The sequence below is a fragment of the Lutzomyia longipalpis genome, chromosome 2, assembly GCF_024334085.1.
Source record: "Lutzomyia longipalpis isolate SR_M1_2022 chromosome 2, ASM2433408v1".
Taxonomy (NCBI): Eukaryota; Metazoa; Arthropoda; class Insecta; order Diptera; family Psychodidae; genus Lutzomyia; species Lutzomyia longipalpis.
This window is the reverse complement of record NC_074708.1, coordinates 39,587,404-39,603,949: the sequence shown is the minus strand read 5'-3', so window position 1 is coordinate 39,603,949 and position 16,546 is coordinate 39,587,404. Positions and strand designations below refer to the sequence as shown.

Genomic DNA, 16,546 nt, shown 5'->3' with positions numbered 1-16,546 from the left:
TCCTGAGCATACTCTGCAGAGCCAAGGGGCCAACAAACATTAACACATAATTGAGGGTTTTCATACAATGGCGCAAAATCTCATTGTATAGCGCTAAATGAAATTCATAACATTGTGACCCAATTATGCGTTAATTTATATTCAAAATATTAGATAAATCGCAAATGTGCATGTAGCATTGATTTTCGCATTAAAACCATCGCATTGTCCCCACTGAATTTTCACTCTTATGCCACAAACAGAAAATGGAGCAAAATGGAGAAATTCCATAAATTCAAATTTAGCTCCAGTGTGGTCAGAGATTTTTCACAAACTCCCAGCTTTTGATGCAAAACAGTTGGATGATAGAGAATGGAAAAGAAAAATAATTTCACTTTGGAAAAAGGTTGAAAAGTTAAATACAATACATAGAATGGAGTGAAATTCTCTCGAGAGTCCCATTAGGGGTGGATTGTAAGTTTTGTATTATGTAAGTCCCGGAACTTTCATCGAAATTGTGTGCATTTCTTCACATGAAAATTTTTCTCTGTCAACTTTTGCAGTATCTCACTCTCTTATGCAGTTTTCCCTGTAAAGTTCTATGGTATTTCCTATATTGCACATACCATACATACATACTTTTTTCATTGCATAACAAGAATGTCCCTCAGTTCATCGCCATTCGCCAGGCTTCATGGACCAACAACGAAAAGCCATCTCACATTGGGCAGAGTGAATTCTTGAGAAGTTTTTTCTTCTTCATTTTTCAGTCCCAATGTTAAATTTTCTTCTTTTTGAGCTTTAGCTGGTAACTTTGGTAGGAGTTTTCTCTCTTTTATTGTTGTTGGGGTAAATTTTTGATGACTCGCCCTCCCCAAACAAATAACAAGATAATATTTTTCAAATTTAAAATTATACTACCTCACCAAACACGAGAGGGAACCCAACAATTTTACCCATCTTCTCCTTAGATTTCTCACACTTCAGAAGGGGTTGGCAAGTCTCTTAAGTCTGTCCAACAAATTCACAAAACTTTATTTAATTTAACATTGCTTTATTCATTTCAATTTCACCACGAAAGCCAATGGATTAGGGGGTATATAGCCCAAAAATCTCATAAATTAAATTGATTAATTATTAATTAACTAATTATATTGTATGTTTCATAAAATATTAGTGTAATCCCGAAAATTATTCCATAAATCACTCTCAGTTTGATACATCTAATAAATATGCCATCATTTGTTAATTAAATTTTATTCCACGAATTAGTGACAATGTAAACTACAAAGAATATGTGAAATTAATTAGTTTTAGAGAATTGTTTTGGTTTTAAAAAAATTATTTTCTATCTATGATTCTTTCGGAGCCTTTTTTAAGCTTTTACAACTTATCTAAAATTAAATAGGAAGCTTAATTATACTTAAAAAAAATAATGAATTGGGAAATAAATCGCTGGGGAAGTTAAAGACGTCTTCAATCCATAACGATTTATTCCTTCTTTCATTTAAATAAAAAAACGTATAGAAATTGGCTATAAAGATTTAATAAACGTAAGAAAATGTAAAAGATCGTAAAAAATAAAATACTTGGTGTTGGCCACGAAGTGGAACACCAACTAATTTTTAAGATAAGTCGTTAAAGAAAAACGAAAATTTCTAAATCAGTTTAAATATTCCTCTTCCTTCTTGTACCTATATTCTGTGTACTTAGATACCCCTTAAGCTTCACCCACTCAAAAGGAAAGTCTTTGTGTACCTAAGCATTGTTTTCGCCCCCCCGGATGGGTTTATATCTTACCATACCGACAAGAAAACACCGTAGCATTGAATATTAATAGTTAAGCATACGGTGGGCTTCATTTGGCATTCTTCCATTTGTTGGGTTCTTGTGCAAAATGTAGGTGGTGCTACACTCAGGTTTGTGATTTGTTGCCTAATAGGCTATTCCTACGATACCAAGAAAGGAAGCTAAAAACACTCGGTGAGCTGTTAATTGTGCTAATCGGATTCACTTCCTATGCATAAACTTTTAATCAGCTATAGCAATATTTTCATCCCCATTTGCCCCCAAGGTGTGAGGGGCTCGCGCTCGTTTTCCAAACTCCTCGAAGAGGCCAAGAAGGAAAAGTATTTTGTGTTGCAGTCGTATATTTTATTTATGTAGAAAACTTTGGTGAACTTTAAAATATTTCACATAATTTTGTCGCGCTGAATAAAATTGGAATTCTTCAAGGATGGCAAAGTCGTGTGCGCGCCCCTTAATAAATTCATAGGACAATTTTGTATCTGATAAACTTTTCCAACGTGCACTGTTACAAATTTTACCTGCCATTGTAGAGTGTTTCATTTCATGTTCACATAAATATTCTCCTACGTGTAAGTCAATTCTATTTCTATTCTTATACCAAAACTGGATAAAAATATCATCAACAATTTTAGCGAAGAAATCTCGTGAGGATGAGGTAAGTTAAAATTATAACTTCTTCTAAAATCAAGGAAACGCCTCAGACAAACAAGATTTTCTTCATTCTTATCGACAATTTATTTATTTTCCTTTTCCCAGAAAATGAATCTTCCAAAAATAGATGAAAAACAAATTTTCTGCTTTCTCCCAAAAACATGGTCAGTTTCTTAAAATCCTAGAATTGTTTGTTTCAATAACATCTCGGGAAGTTTTTGTTATATATCTACATAACATTTATAGTAAACTTTTGATGAGTAATTCTCAAAACGGATCTCTTCTAAGGTGAACATCCTATGTAAACTTTTTCAAAAACTTCGTGAACAGTTGAACAAAAGCTTTTCCCGAGATGAAAGCTGTTTAGTTACTGTGTGAAACTTTCCCATTGTCGTATTAACATTGAAAGTTTCAATGCGGAAGTGGTATGTTTATAAGTATGCTTATTATTTTAATAATATCTCAACCATCCGCAAAACTTTTCATTGAATCTCGAAAATGGATTTTGAACATATTTTTGGTGATAAAATTATTAATAAAAGACATTTTAGAGGGATGTAGAGCTGGTAAAGGTTTAAATTTTCATGTTTTCTTTGTATTTTTTTTGGGTAATTTTGAATCAATGTGGAGGCGTTGTGGAAAGTACCAGGCGTCTCCATAGCAATTTAGGATTTAATTCAGAGTCCACGTGAATGAGATAAATGGGTAATTTAATGAAGAGTTCTCATTTATGTTACAGAGCAACGGAAAGAATTATTTAACTCATTATTTCGACATAAGAAAATTCTTTGTTTTTCCTCTATTTTTTTTTTATAAATAATTTTCAATTTTTAAAAGAGGTTATGCCATGAACTACGTTAAATAGGTTACAGAGGAGAAAACTATTTCAATTCATTCTCAAAGAAATATTTCTTTAACGTTTTATTTTAATGCCTTTCAGTGCACAATAGCACCTGTACCCTCTTTGACCTATATTTTTGTGTTCTGCTCCACCTTTTCTTCTATATACTACTATTCTTTCACAAATTGTTAGGCATACTGTCACCTGACGTGAAAGTCTTTTGTTCTGGCGTTTCTTGAATGCCACGCTAAGAATGAGAGAAATAATGGAGTTTCAACCTCCTCCTTGGTGTGACATGGATTCCTCTCCTTCGGGAGGTAATTTCCCCCATTTAGCATTCTTCTGCAATCAGAAATATCAATGGTCGAATCAGAGACTCTCTGCGCCATCACTTAGACTTCTTCCTGTTAATTCAGCCAAATTCAGCGACTCTCCTTTGGGTTGGAAAGAAGTGTCGTATGCGGGAAAATGTTCCTCCTTCTCTTAATAGGTATGGTATATATAGTTAGATTTTCTTGACACTAAAACACAGTGTAAGTTGTCAGAATATAGAAAAGGGGGTTGGAAGAATTTAATTTAATTCCTTAACGTTTGAAACCTCATGGAAAAGTTTGCCCTTCACGACAGTCCTCGTGCTTGAGAATAAAACTTCGTCATTTGAGCATAATTTGGAGTGGTATTGAATGCAGAGGGTTGGGGGTATGATGCCTCAACGATGTCACCTCTTTTAATTGAATATCACCCCCTCCCCCCCACCAACACACATAGAAGTGTGGAATTATTCATTTATGGTGCGATTCACATAGTTTGTATAAAATTTACATGATTTGCATTACACCTCGATTATCTCATTTCTTGTATTCCGATATGGTGCTCTCTCTGCATATACTGGCACATCTCTATCATTCTCACCTCTCTTGAGATATATTAAATTTAATTCAACATACTACAACTCTTGTGCTTCGTTCACACAGACTTCATTATATGTATGTACATTTGCAACAAACAAGGAGACGATATAAAGTCATGTAATGAAGAGATAAGGTAAATGGAGATCGCACTTTATGGAGTTTCTCATGTGAAACTAATGTTTTCCGTATAATCTTGAGAATGTGGAGGCTAAATTTTAAGACATAATATGCTCTCAAGTTTCATTTAAACAACGTATCTTATTATAATGGTGTAAAGGAGATAATTTAAAGGATATTTCCTTTCAATTTTCATTCAGAGAATATTTCTTTAATAACTGAAATATTCATTTAACTGCTCTAAAATGTTTTCTTTATTTATGAATTATCAGCAGTTGTTGTACTCAAAATAGATTATCTGTCTGTAATCTTAAAGTTTTATCAAATTCAGGTGAAATTGATAAGAAATACATACAAAACAGGTGAAAAATCAGACTTACATTGAAAAGGGTCATTGAATGTCAAAGAGATTGGCAAAAAAGGATAAAATATTTAGTTTAAATATTTTCTCAATATTTCCCGTGATTGTTGCCACAAAACTTTTTTTCCAGACCCCCAACAACTTCATCCACCTCCCATTCCCACCCCCAACTGGTCCTCTCTCCAGAGTGCCATTGAGAAGTTCTTTCGGAGTGAAACCCTCGCCCATTTCACTTGGCCATTTATCAAGATATAAAATATATATAACAATGGGTGAGAATGTCAACGACTGTGATAAAAGTTTTACATGAATAAAAGGTCCACAGGTCCTGAAAAGCTTTTTCTCTCTTTTGCCTCATCTCTTACTTTTCTTCCTCTTTTTTTTGCTCTCCTCTCATATATAGTATCCATCTATGTTTACACATAACACATTATCCATGCTGGGGTCATTGAAAACTTTCCAACTACAAGCACTAGGATTTCAATCCTTTGTCAGCTTAGAGAAAGTCACATAGAGGGACCACACTCACTACTGGGCTTGGGTATATATAGCCCCTTGGGGGGAATTATTTAAATTTCATCCCATATAGCCCCTTTCAGCGATGACATTCATCTCACAATTCCCATCTCCGCAAAAGGTGGATGATCACACGTCCAAAATGACTACAAAAGACACTTCTTTTCGAGCCACCATTCCCTTTTATTTTTCCTTTGCTCTCACAGTCATACACCCACCCATCTACCCCTATATAGGGTTTGTCGGTGTGCGCTTTGTTATCCCGTCGGATTAGTGCCCAAAACGATTTAGGAGATTAATTAGCGGGCACACTCAGAGGCTGCAACTGACATTTATTTCACATTGCAGACCGAGACGTGTGACTTTATTCCCTATCCATATGGTTTATTGATCCCATTTATCAGTGGTCGCCCGTATATCAGCAACTAGTCAAACAGTGTGCGATGAGTGCGTCAGATTCCATTTTATACGTTCGTGGTTGAAATACAGCACGTGCCGATCAAATCACTCGCAATCAAATGTTAAATTCTAAATAAACCATCAAAATTGGAACATTATAATCATCCCCTAAAAAGGAATGTAGCGAGGGTATTTGGATCAATGCAACCCCTACTGGTGATAAAATGCCAACAATTCTGATAAAAAACGCGTGCATCGGAAGTGTTTTGGATGTTAAACATTGCTTGCAATAGGGGTGCACAAGGGGTGTAATATATACGACAACAGGGGGTGTTATATATTTTTTCTTAGCTCCTAACATAGAGACAATTTAAATAAAAGAATTTATACGAAAAATCAATTAAATATTCTAAAAATTGGGGTGGATTCCAATAAAAATCTTTTCTTTTTTCTTACAATTCCTCAGTTTTGTATGATTATTTGCTTTATTTAGGTTTCTGAAAGAAAATTACTTTTCCAGGGCCCTTTAAAGATATTTCTGAATATTTCCTGGAACAAAAATTCTTTGTTTTTCTTTTATAGAACGACGATAGAACAATTTAAAATGTTTAAGATCTGTCAGACTCTTACAACAACTTTTAGATTGTTGGACAAGAAAAGAATAAATTTTTGTAAGAATTGACCCCATTATCTAGATTTTCTCTTCTTATGAAATTCAGCAAAAATGCAAGGGGAATTTATCTGGCGGATTTTTGAATTTTTTTTCGAATATTAGTTTTATGAAAAAATGTTCTAATAAAAAATATTATGTCTGTAAAAATTGGATTTTATTTATAACCGTGAATGGAAAATTGTTACAGAATCAAAATTACCTATAACTTTTCCAGGAAAATATTTTTTCTTGGGACTTTTCTGACTTATTACTGAATTCATCACATTTCTGCAATTTAAATAGACCTTTACGAATTCTTATTAACATATTAAGCTTTTTGTTTGCGCTTTGTGCTCTTTCCTTCATTCTTTTTAGTCGTGTTTTGCTTCTTAATTCCATCCAAAATATTCCGAACGAATTTTTATAAATATTCCGAATATTTATTGATTATTTGCTATTAAATAGAAGAGCATTTGAATAATTTTTATTCAGATAAATGCCCCTCTAAGTTGATTAATTTTTTTTCACTTTTACTTGGCAACGATCGCATCTAAATAATCCACCTTCTACTGTTGTACTATATAGCTAAAATATAAATGACAAAGAGACTGGAAGAGAGCTGCTGCTGCTGCTGCTGTTGGTGTTCCAGAAAAGAGGCAGAAAGCAAGATGAACAAAATGGAGTTATGTGTTGTGTATACATAACAATTCTGAGTGTGTTTGAATACAAAAGTCAATAATGATCAAACAAAACCCCCCACGTGATCGATTGTGATGAACAGCAAACCTCTTTGTGTGTGGTGCACATAGCCAAAAGAGGAAAATACCAAAAATGCTCCGCAAACATATTGTTTACCATTCCCATCGGCAACGACCAACATAACTTCCTTCATAATGTCGTGTGGAATCTTCTCTTCCGCTGACCCCGAGCACAAGTTTTACGGACACGACTTGCAAGTTTATTCCCAGAATAATAATTAATTGAGAGGACTCTACGGAGCGAAGACCCCTTTTGCCATCCCCATCGCTTTTCCTGCTTTTTGCTTCGCACTATCCGATAAATCTCCGTCTGGGACTTGGTTTTTTTTCTATTCTGTTTGCGGGGTGGTAGCCCACTACCCTCAGTGTGGGGGATGATGGTGGGAAAAAAAAAGTTTTGAATGTCTTTGGTGTTGTTTTGTAGATGCCTTCCTCTACCAACCAACCCATCTGCCAGGGACTTGGGGATGGGGTGCCCTTTTTGAGAAGTGACCCACCGAGTAGCGGTGGCGAAAAACGAGAACAATGGTGGTGGGTTCATTTTTCAGATGCTTAGACGGAAATTAAGTGTTTGGGAGCTTTCAGCGGGGGTGAGAAAAGAATGGTGGACGATTGTGGGGCCCAGAGGAGGAAATTTGTCAGCAAGAGGCAGCGCACAGAGATAAATTCGCAAGAAGAATACTCACCAATTTTTGCGGGTTGTGTCCTGTGTGGATGGCAAGATATCATAATTTCGTGCTATATACCCGTCGTTGTACCTGCAATGAGAGAAAATGAGAAAATATATATAGAATTTTATTAATAGGGTTGTATTGTAGGGGAGGGGAGTGCCCTCGAATTGGGGGGCTTCTTGTCAAAAAACAGTGTAATGTTCGAAATGAAAACTGACACAGAACATCAATTAATTGACACTCCTTTGACGCTTTTCAGCATTTTCAATATCCCAAGCATGCAACTTCCTCATGTATCTCCGCAGGACATTTCCGTGTCGATGGAAATATATATATATATATATGCCCCTCTCTTGCGTGATTGAGTACCCGATATATATACGCTACATACAAGAGAATGGGTGTGATGGTGATAAATTTGAATCGGGTCATGCCATTGAGATCGATCGGCTGGGTACAGAATGGCAAGAAAAGGGCCTCCACCCCCTGACATGGTATACTGCACAAGTGGGAGGGAGAGGTGGAGGTACCTTCTGTTCAAAGGGAAAGTCAGTTGCGATGAGTCCAATGGAGTTTGTCCTTGTTAGAATCATAGCCATGGGATTTATTCCCACCACACTGCGCCGTATTCTCTCCCTGATTCTCATTCAGATCGACATTTCACACCATCCGACAAACAAGATACCCTCAACTGTCCAAAGATAACCCCCCGACGAATTGACACTAAGTCATCCCCCAAGCTTATTCGCCTTCAGCTCACGTCCCTATTGAAACTTTGATGCTGTGTAGCGAACTTGCCACGCACCCCACAGACAATTTTCTGTGTCAATGGCTGCGTGAGGGTTGACTGAGGAGTGTTGTGGAAAAGTGATGGCAAATTGGCCACTCATTCCACCCCCGCTGCCCCGCACAAATGACAAATATTTTTGGGGAAATTTTCCTAAATACTCTCGTCATGTTGTTAAATGAGAAATTTGCATATTTTCACAATAAATGCGGCATATTTGCTTTTTGAATTAACTAATGGCCATCAAAAAGCGCCTCTAACTCGCACGTAATTAATCTAATTTAGCATAGTGTGGATTTTTTTTCAACAAACATAAAATAAATTATGTCGTTTAAACAGTTTGGAAAGTTTTGATCAATTAAAAAAAATAATTTATTAATGTTGGGGTTGAAAAAAAAAAGATTTTTTCAGAACTTTCAGAAGTTTATCTGATCCTGGGAGGAAAAAATCTAATTAGAACAATTTTGTAGGAAGTTTTCTATTTTATATACTTTTCCTTAAACTTTTCCTGCTATATATCTCAAAGGGAAAATTTTATTTCTGAGCTTTTCTGGAGCTTTTACGATACTAACTTTACTTTAAAGTTTTTTTTTGATTTCTAGTAAGTAAATATGCAAAATCTTTAGTAAGAATGATTTGTAGAAATCAGAAAGCTATTTAAAAGTTCATGAAAAAATTTAAGAATTAGAAACTCTCAAAAAATTACATAAAATTCTTACAAGAATTATGGAGAGAAAATATCGTCAAATTCATCAAATTAGAACAAAATCACAAATTAATTGATTGTTCAACTATTGCAATAAGCAAAACACTAATAATATTTTTGCTTAAAATAGTTGCAATCAATGCAAAAATATAGATAGTTGGCTAACCTAATAAATCTCTTCTGGAAATGTAATTTATCTTGTCCGAAAACATGCTGAGAAATCACATGTGTAGAAAAAGAGGTATAATGGCTCAATGCTCGGTGCAAGTACTCTACATAGTTGGTACATATGTCACATTTGGCAAGGAAATAAAATATATAAGAAAGTCTCGTCATGTTTGGGGAATGGGGTATAAAACACACTGCCAATGCAATCTGTCCTGTTTTTCTTCCCCATTGGGATGGGGTAGGGGGTAAAATGTGTCGCGCAAGGATTGCGTACCCGAGTGAGAGATTTTATTTGTACCCCACTGAAAGTGACATCCTTCGAACTCAGCAAATCTGTTAGCATCTTATTCACACTCAAGTTGTTAGCAATCTAATAAGAGCCTCGGATGGAGGCAAAAATACAGCAACAACGAAGAAAAAAGTCAACTTCGAAGCATGTGGGGAAGTCTCTGCTGCAATATGCGATGTGCTCAATCCAATTTCATCTCACTTCGCGTCCACATAACGCTACGTGAGGAGATGTAAAGAAGTAGAAAATGGCATTACGACCAATAAATCACAAATGTGTGCAGCAGAGCAAATAGCGAAACGAGGCCGCAAGGATTGAACCATACAAGGGGCCATGGATGGGGGGCGATATTATATACATATGTTGTGAAGATAAAAGCGGTTGATAGCTTTGAGTTCCGATGCCACATCATCTGCATGCCTCATATTTCTCAAATCCCTTTGTGACCATTGATTCCTGGGCGAGTTGCATCCTACTCTCATATTGAACTGTGCCGTATCATTAATTGTAACGAATTTTACTGCACCCCCAGGATATGCTTTGTCACAGTAACCAGAACTTTTCCCCGGGGAGGAGGGTGGCATTTATGGGGAAAGAGGTGGGGAATGCAATTCAGGTGCCATGTTCACATACAACCGGGCTATTTGTACTAACCGAGATGGATTATTTTTCTATGGGGCGTCGTAATGAATTCAGCGGATTCAATACCTCCAAAACAGGGGTGAATAGGATCAAATTTGTTACTTTGGTAATTGCAGGTTTAATATTTAGAATTAATTGCTTGAAAGGATTGATTTCTGATAGAATTCTCGCTTAAAGAAACTTATAAAAATACTCAAAGAAAAATATTTAACTACCTATAGCTACAATTACCTACATAGGTATATAACTAAAGCTCATTAAATCGCCAGAGTTTATTATATTCATTTCACCCCATTTTCCGTTTATGAACAACCAGAATGTTCAATTTTCTCCATTATTATGCACCTTTCAATCAATATATAGATTATTTAGGCATCAATGCTTACAGCTGATTGAAGATATGCTGCACACATATATCGGTAAAGTTAAATTGAACCGCTATATGGCACAATAAAAGTTCACTGATTGATTTTGACTTCATGGTGTGCTCAACTTCATCAAAAACTCCATCTAATGTTTAACCATCATTCATATTGTGGTATAAATAAAGTTTTTTAATGAAACATGATGATGCTCGTTTTTTTTCCATATTTACTTTTCAATGAAAAATTGAGCTACTTTCGGGGTACAAAGCATATAAGGGCAATATGTATGTATATGTCTATAAAGTGAGAGTCTATTAGATGAATCCCGTGCTGGAGTGCAGTAAGAAATCCGAGAAGTGCCCTTAGCACTTTTTCTTCTTCATTTCCTTTTGTCGGTGGTGGTATAAACTCCAACTGGATGGTATAAAAAAAAGTAATTGTGCCTCCTAATACTTCTCTTTTTATCAGGCGGAATGTTTAACATAAAACCTTAAAAATGCGAAGGGGGTGAACATAAAATGGGAAAGAGTACTCCCCCATAAACAAGGTTGAATTACAAATGGAAATAAAAAGGTCCATGTATAAAATATTTATATTTTGCCTTTTTATTTTTTTCTTCATCCAATAAAAGTACAAAATATTGCCCCGCGGACTTTCTCTGTGTAACACAACGTAATTTCCAATGAGGCGGGGGCGGGCGAGGAAAGCCACGGGAAAAAGCTTCAACTCGTGTACCCAATTTGGAGCAAATTAACGGTTTATCATATAAATGCAGAAAGATGAAAATTCCATTTTTTTCCCTCAAAAAATTATTGTTAATCGTAAAGTGATGTAAATTTGTTATTCATTTTAAGCGGACTAAACCCCCACAAAATAAAACATTAAAATTGTATACAACGCATAAAAACTTTAGGGAAAAATATCATTAAAATTATATGGATGGAATACTTGAAAAGTTTATGGACTTTAATTTGTTCCCCCCATCACCCTTGGGTGCATGTAAAACAACATTCTTTGAATCCTCGATATATAACATTGTGGAAATTCAGAGATGAGAATCTGTGGAGAAGAAACTTTTGGTCATGACCCAAACTTTCTTATGAATTTCAAACTTCCTAAAATAATAAACTGATTTGATTGCTCACCAGAAAATCTATGGTATCTATATCCAATTTTCACTAATAAATGGTTTTGAAAGGGTATGTATCCTACATACTACATAACATACTACCATAAAATTCATTATTTATTCAAACAAGTTCAAACTGTTGTAATTATCTATTTTTCATATTAAGAATGAACTGATTGTGACCTCCTGAAACAAAGCTTTTAAATTTAATTTTTCTTACTGCTCTGAAATCTATTTAGATTCCAATTTTGAAGATTGAACTAATTTTAGAAATTGAATAAATTAATTAAAATGATTATTGAGTATTGCATTTGAGCCTATAAGATTGCGTTTTGTATGTTAATCTAGATATATCTAATTTGCAAATTAAACGATGTGTTATACAGATATATAATCTTATTTGTAACTTTATGCATCATTATTGAAATTTAAATAAATTTAAATTATTGTGCGGGAGCCAAGATTGACGCAATTTAGTACAAATCGTACAAACTTTTCCACCTGATTTATGTTAAGGTAAATTAATCTAAATCTGTTGGAATTAATTTGTACATAAAAATTAAAATATTTATAAATAAATTTCCCGAGAAAATGGTATAATCCATTAAAAAAAGTCATTATATTCAAATTTTTTCTCGGGCTTCAAATTAAAATTTCTCATCTGGGCACAAACATATCAAATCGTACTTCATTAAAAAAAAAAGAATTTGGAACGTCGATTCTTGTGAGAGATTGCTTATTTATTTTTATTCTACCATCCCCCCTGTTTAAAATTTCCTTTTTGGGCAAAAGCAATTTGTCCCCATATTGCTGCAAGTATTTACAGCACGCCATAAGTAAATATTTCTCCCAGTTGCGGTTTTTGGGCAAAAGGGAAAGCTTTTCAGATTCGAGAGCTTTTGTGTATACATCTTCCACCCCGCTGAGTGATATAAAGAGATTTATTCAGAAGAACAAACAATGACATTTATACATTCCCTTCCTCTCCCCCAGAATAAAATGCCGGGGATGAGTTAAATTAATTCCTCATTGTGCTGGAGAAAATTGCTGTTCGGCAGAGCTTTTGGCAAAAGTATCATTGCCGAAATGGTGACTTTTTTTTCACTCTCTCTCCCTCTCACAGAGCTTTTTCTCCTTGTTTCCGCTTGAAAAATGAGAGTGGGACCATGGCTATATGTATGTAGTATATATAATTTCATCGTTAAATTTCTGAACACGAAGTAGAATGTGATATTTTCAATTAGACTTCATTTAACTTTTTATCCCGAGCCCTAAATGAGGCGTAGGACTCCTACGGGCTATAGTATAGCAGATTAATATTAATGTACGTGGAAAATTTCCATCAATCTCCCACCACCCGCCTACAACCACTGTCCATACCATTTCTAATTAATTTTTCGCAGATAGAAGCTTCGTCACCATGGAGAGAGTTGACGGAGCGTGTACTGTTGAGAAGACGAGAGAGAAAAAAAGTCCAAAACCAGGAAAATATCTTTCAATTGCAAATGAGATTGGTAATTGGAAGTGTGGGAAAGGCAAAGTATGGGATGAAATTTTCATTTTTAATCTCAATTTAGGTAATCGATTTTTTTTCAGTGTTCAATCGCACCCCCCGAATTGGGGAGGAAGAGAATTTTTGCGCGGAAAAGTGGTGGATGGTGCTATAATTATAAATCACCCCGTTTAATTAAGCGGGACAAAATCACTGTCAATTTTTGATTTAATTGATTACTAGCATCTCTCATAATTACACTGTTGTTCTTCCTCTCTCAGTTCTCTGTGAAAATAAATTATCTTCCCCGCAATGTCATCACTCGTATATAATGATCAGCTGCAGGATTCCAGTGACAAAAAGGTAATAATCTAGCACTTAAATGACGTTCCCAGTGCAGCCAATGTACGCGGAAAAACCATATATTGAACGCGGAAGAGTGTTGCATTTCGAAATATGGTGCTGTGTCAGCGCATGAAATAAATCTCCAGTCTTTTTCATATCACTCACATGAATAACCAAACCCACCCCAAAAGCTCTTCCCCTTCATACGGGGTGGGTAGTTAAAAAAAATGCTTCGGATCTCTATGCGAGATGAGCGTGGTAATTGTGAAATGGGTTCTAAATTATTTTTATAAAAGAACTTTTGGAGTTTTTTATAAGATTAATCTGCTGTGATTATTTTATTTTATTTAAATATATTAAAATCTTTAAATAGGCAAATTTCGCATCTAGTCAGAAGAAAATCGTTATCATTTTATTAAATTCGATTTTTTCAAATCGTTCTATCAATTGGATAGTCAGCAATAGATGGAAAATTTTATTTTCCCCCACAATCCTTCCTATTTCCTCATTTTAGCACATACACATACACAAAGAAAGCTTCCAAACTAGAGACCGAAGTCGATGGACTTTTCGTCGACGACGACTTGATGCAAAGTTTGCATCGACTTCGACGACTAAGTCGAGTTAGTCAGTCGAGCATAAGTCGACGACGACTCAACGACTTAGTCGACTTATAGAGGAAAATTACACAAAATTTTTTATACAGAGCATAAAGTTTATAATTAAATATTTTAGCTGTGTTTCTTTCAGACACAGCTTTTGTGTACCGAGCAAAATCGAAAGTCGTCAGATCGGGCTCAAACTTGGGATGAGCACGAATTAGGGTCCCCACATTCCAAAAAACGTATGCGCCAAAAAAAAATTTTCCGGCCGTCCGTCCGTCCGTCCGTCCGTCCGGCCGGCCGGAACCTAACGCTAAATTGCAAGAGAACGGTGATAGATAGAGACTTGCGGTAAACGGCAAAGTTTAAATATCGACCGGAAGACATCCGATTATGAGGTCAAATCCACCCCCCCCACCCCCCCGTCCGCCATTTTGAATAACCTCAAAATTTTGTTTTCGCTATATCTCAGCCGCTATTATAGCTAGAGGGCTGAAATTTTGATATGTTGTAGGGGCCATCAGTTTCATTTTAAACATTATTTTTGTGTTCTAAAGTAGTCAATATATACTTCTTTGAGTGTATCAAGAGGTCTATTGAGCTCATTTCACGGCAAGAATTTTCTTATTTTGCGAAAAATTCAATACTTTTGAGGCAGTATTAAGAATTTTCAATTAATTTAAATGTTTAATTTGTTTTTTTTATCACATTTTTTTTGGAATGTTCAGGAGCTTTTTTTGGATTCTATTTTTTTTACCCTAGAGAATGGCATAATGAAGCTCTGAAAGCTCTAGAAATAGGTTTTTCTTAAATTTGCACAAAACTCCGAAGAGAGTTACAATGAAGCTCATAAGGAAGCTTTTAATAAAAAATATATTTCTGAAAGAATGAGTATGATCATAATATTTATTTAATATGCTTTTAGCCAAATTAAGGAGTACCAAATTTTGTATGGGAAGAGTTATTCGATGAAACAATCAAATTTCGCATAATTAAAAAAAAAAGAATAAAAATAATAAGATATTCTGGATTTTGTCGGCAGACAAAATCCTGGTTATAATAAGATATTCTGGATTTTGTCGGCAGACAAAATCCTGGTTATATTAAGATATTCTGGATTTTGTCGGCAGACAAAATCCTGGTTATAATAAGATATTCTGGATTTTGTCGGCAGACAAAATCCTGGTTATAATAAGATATTCTGGATTTTGTCGGCAGACAAAATCCTGGTTATAATAAGATATTCTGGATTTTGTCGGCAGACAAAATCCTGGTTATAATAAGATATTCTGGATTTTGTCGGCAGACAAAATCCTGGTTATAATAAGATATTCTGGATTTTGTCTGCCGACAAAATCCTGGTTATAATAAGATATTCTGGATTTTGTCGGCAGACAAAATCCTGGTTATAATAAGATATTCTGGATTTTGTCGGCAGACAAAATCCTGGTTATATTAAGATATTCTGGATTTTGTCGGCAGACAAAATCCTGGTTATATTAAGATATTCTGGATTTTGTCGGCAGACAAAATCCAGGTTATATTAAGATATTCTGGATTTTGTCGGCAGACAAAATCCTGGTTATAATAAGATATTCTGGATTTTGTCGGCAGACAAAATCCTGGTTATATTAAGATATTCTGGATTTTGTCGGCAGACAAAATCCTGGTTATAATAAGATATTCTGGATTTTGTCGGCAGACAAAATCCTGGTTATAATAAGATATTCTGGATTTTGTCGGCAGACAAAATCCTGGTTATAATAAGATATTCTGGATTTTGTCGGCAGACAAAATCCTGGTTATAATAAGATATTCTGGATTTTGTCGGCAGACAAAATCCTGGTTATAATAAGATATTCTGGATTTTGTCGGCAGACAAAATCCTGGTTATAATAAGATATTCTGGATTTTGTCGGCAGACAAAATCCTGGTTATAATAAGATATTCTGGATTTTGTCGGCAGACAAAATCCTGGTTATAATAAGATATTCTGGATTTTGTCGGCAGACAAAATCCTGGTTATATTAAGATATTCTGGATTTTGTCGGCAGACAAAATCCTGGTTATAATAAGATATTCTGGATTTTGTCGGCAGACAAAATCCTGGTTATAATAAGATATTCTGGATTTTGTCGGCAGACAAAATCCTGGTTATAATAAGATATTCTGGATTTTGTCGGCAGACAAAATCCTGGTTATAATAAGATATTCTGGATTTTGTCGGCAGACAAAATCCTGGTTATAATAAGATATTCTGGATTTTGTCGGCAGACAAAATCCTGGTTATAATAAGATATTCTGGATTTTGTCGGCAGACAAAATCCTGGTTATATTAAGATATTCTGGATTTTGT

At 35.0% G+C, this 16,546-nt stretch overlaps 1 protein-coding gene across 2 annotated transcripts in view; it reads right to left on the bottom strand.

Annotated features, from left to right (window-relative positions):
* Window positions 1–16,546, bottom strand: part of LOC129791322 (leucine-rich repeat-containing protein 24) — a 125,768-nt gene that overhangs the window by 19,262 nt on the left and 89,960 nt on the right. For both annotated transcript variants that reach the window (XM_055829437.1, XM_055829438.1), the window contains one exon: window positions 7,681–7,752. The gene's annotated coding sequence lies outside the window, so the exon portion shown is untranslated. The remainder of the gene's footprint in view (window positions 1–7,680; window positions 7,753–16,546) is intronic.